This window comes from Austrofundulus limnaeus, unplaced genomic scaffold (assembly GCF_001266775.1).
Source record: "Austrofundulus limnaeus strain Quisiro unplaced genomic scaffold, Austrofundulus_limnaeus-1.0 Scaffold340, whole genome shotgun sequence".
In the NCBI taxonomy this organism is placed as follows: domain Eukaryota; kingdom Metazoa; phylum Chordata; class Actinopteri; order Cyprinodontiformes; family Rivulidae; genus Austrofundulus; species Austrofundulus limnaeus.
The window spans coordinates 328571-332113 of NW_013952742.1; the positions used below are offsets into that span (position 1 = coordinate 328571).

The window sequence follows — 3543 nt, forward strand, 5'->3', positions numbered from 1 at the left end:
GTTATAAACATGGTAAAGGTTATAAGCATGTTAGAGGTAAATGTTATAAGCACGTTAAAGGTAAAGGTTATAAACATGGTAAAGGTTATAAGCATGTTAGAGGTAAATGTTATAAGCACGTTAAAGGTAAAGGTTATAAACATGGTAAAGGTTATAAGCATGGTAAAGGTTATAAGCATGTTAGAGGTAAAGGTTATAAGCATGTTAGCGGTAAAGGTTATAATTATGTTGAAGGTAAAGGTTATAAGATCATCTCCAAGCAGCTTGATGTTCCTGTGACTACAGCTGCACAAATTATTCAGACATTTAAGATCCATGGGACTGTAGACAGCCTCCCTGGACGTGGCCACAGGAGGAAAACTGATAACAAATCAAAGAGATAGATAATACGACTGGTAACAAAAGAGCCCAGAAAAACTTCTAAAGAGATTAAAGGTGAAGTTCAAGGTCAAGGAACATCAGTGTCAGATCAAACCATCCATCGTAGTTTGAGTCAAAGTGGACTTAATGGGAGACCCAAGGAGGAGGACACCAAATCATAAAAAATAACTACATGTTGACAAGCCTCAAAGCTTCTGGGACAATGTCCTCTGGACAGAGGAGAAAAAAATACATATTTTTGTTAAGGCACATCAGCTCCATGTTCACAGAGGGAAAACTGAATCATATGAAGAAAAGAACACTTCCTACTGTGAAACATGGAGGAGGTCTGTTGTGGTCTGGGCTGCTTTGCTGCATCTGCAGGGGGTCTTGAGTCTGTGCAGGGTACAATGAAATCTCAAGACTATCAAGGATACTAGAGAGAAATGTGCTGCTCAGTGTCAGAAAGCTTGGTCTCAGCAGCTCATGGGTCTTCAACAGGATAATGACTAAAAACAGCCAAGAATGGCTCAGAGGAAAACACTGGACTGTTCTGAAGAGGTCTGCTGTGATCCTGACCTGAACCCTGTTGAGCCTCTTTGGAAGGAGCTGAAACATGAAACCTGAGACACCTGGAGCAGTTTGTTCATGAGGAGTGGAACAGATACCTGCTGAGGTGCAGACGTCTCAGACAGTTACAGGAATCACTTGATTACAGTGATTTAATCAAAAGGTTGTACAAAATATTAAATAATTTCTGTCCAGGCCTGTTTTATGAGTTTTATTTTTAAATTATTATTCTGTTGAATCATGGCTGAAAAGAAATTCCTGACTTTCATTTGTTCGTTTTATAGAATTTTGATTCAAGTTATTTCTGTGACCATTGTGGGCTTTTCTTTAAACAAGGGGCACCAACAGTTTTGTCCACGTGTGTACAACTTTATAAATTAAATCAAAATGCAATGATTTGTTAATATTATAAACCCATTTTATTCACAATATAAAGTAAATATGACAAACTGTACCATTTGTAAGACAATAAAAAGTCTATTTGTATTTAACGGCAGTGGAGCTGATCTTCAGGCCTTCAGAGGACACTGCATTAAAAACAGGTCTGGTTCTGATTATTTTTGCTATCTGCCAATGCTGATTAAAGCTCTATCAGACGAAGAAGAAGCCATATGTGAACATCACCCAGAACCACTTCTCTGAACCAATCTGGTTTAAAATGGACCGAGACAAAGAGCAGAACTGATTTAAATTTTAAACTCTTAAGAATCCACAATCATGTCATCCTCTGTTAATGGGAGGGACCATCCAGCCTGCCGTCAGCTCTGCTTGAAATCCTGTGCCTCTCTGATGGTATGGGGGTGCATTAGTGCCTCTCTGATGGTATGGGGGTGCATTCGTGCCTCTCTGATGGTATGGGGGTGCATTCGTGCCTCTGGCATGAGCAGCTGGCACATCTGGACATGAGTGCAGATAAAAGTGTGTTCAGGTTTTAGATCAACACAAACTCCCAACGTCTTTGATGTTTTGCTGCCATTAAATAAAATGACAACAAGGTTTAACTATCTTTTTTTATTTAGACACATTTGCTGTTTTATTGTGAATAAAATATGGCTTCTGTTTGTTTTTACATTTTATGCATTAACTTTGTCAGAACTGAGGCTTTCTGCAAAGTCTTAAAGTCTAAAACAGATTATTCTCATTTTCAGTCGTTTAGACCTAAATATATCCAGATATTTATTGAAGTACTAAAAACAGTTATATCATATAAATTTGTACATTTGTTCATTGGGTCTTTCATCAACATTTATTTAATGCACTGTCAGCATTAATTTGTTAGTCTGAAGGGATTTATTTAGACTTTTGGACGACTTTACAAAGGATCCAGTATCTCTGCTCTTCAAACTGTTTCTTCAAATTAAATGATTTATTAGATTGAATTAGAATTTGAATGAAAGGCAATAAAATGTTGTAGGAGTTTTACGTCTTACATCCTTCTCATAACTTAGTTATGAGGAATTGAGAGTTCTTTAATACAGATAATAAAACCTTTTCTGTGTCATTATCATGAATTAAACCAATGAGTAACGTAGTCAGTAAAGTTTTATCTAAAATAAATGATATTTATTTACAAAAACAATAACTTATCTACAAGACTCATTGAGGGATGATCAGATGTTTACAAAAGTTGAAATCAAAAACATTTAACTCGAATGTGTTAAATCTCGTTATTTTGACAACTTTATCAGGAACAACAACGTTTGGCTTTAGATGTTAAATAAACCACTGTTGAGGCACTTATTCTTAAAGATTTTGACAGGATTTGGGAAAGAATTTAAGAGTTTAGGAAGGAAAAGGTTTGTTAAGGAGGGAACTAGATTTTATCTTATCAAAGTGAGGAGCCAGGAGGGTTTGGGAAGTCTCGCTCGACACAGCCAGGACGCAGCCGCTCTGTAATCAACCAAGTTCAGCTTTTACCTTTTCAGACTTCAAGTCAGGTTTAAGCGTGGCGGAAGTTGACCCGGGTCAGGTTTGGGATCCGCTCAGAAACCTTCAGAACCGACCAGGTTGTCAAACTTCAAGGAGTTGATTATCTCGGGTCTAGTGGTCTCTTGGCTTCGTGCGTGGAGAGTCACAACCGACAGGTTCCTCGGATCGAAAATAAAAGCATCTCCAGAAGTTCTGAATGAAACTTMCTGGAGTTTGCTGGTAATTTGGTCCACAACTGAAGGTGTCATGGACTGGGAGATAAGATTGCTCCTTGGCAACATGAGCTGAAATCTTATCACCTGAACGCTGGTTTTTCCTGAGGAGGATAAACTCAGCTCTTCTCTCTTCAAAGAGAAGATGGAGACTGTTCTGGGGAGGCCCGCCCGTTGTTAGTTCTAAAGGAGGGAGAGAGAAAAGAGGGTACTATCAGGCATGGCCTTGAAGCTGTTAGTAAGATGGAAGTGAAGTTTAGTCTGGGAGAGTTCCACTGGTCTGTTGAAGACTGCCTCAGTCAGCAAAAACAACACCTGTTAAACAGCTAAAACCTTGATTTGATTTGATTTGATTTATTTATTTAACAGGAAAAGATTATTAAAAATCAAGCCTGACTCAGCATAATTGCTGTTTTACAGCAGGTTCCTGTTCTGCAGCACATAAACACTCAGAAATACAGCATCACAATCA

At 38.2% G+C, this 3543-nt stretch overlaps 1 protein-coding gene and 1 long non-coding RNA gene across 2 annotated transcripts in view; both read left to right on the forward strand.

Moving 5' to 3' along the window:
• Positions 1-759, forward strand: part of LOC106527748 (uncharacterized) — a 2611-nt gene extending 1852 nt beyond the window's left edge. The window contains exon 3 of the long non-coding RNA XR_001311420.1: positions 169-759. This is a non-coding gene — a long non-coding RNA (uncharacterized LOC106527748). The remainder of the gene's footprint in view (positions 1-168) is intronic.
• Positions 1-3543, forward strand: part of itsn1 (intersectin 1 (SH3 domain protein)) — a gene marked incomplete in the record, with an annotated part of 125364 nt that overhangs the window by 85889 nt on the left and 35932 nt on the right.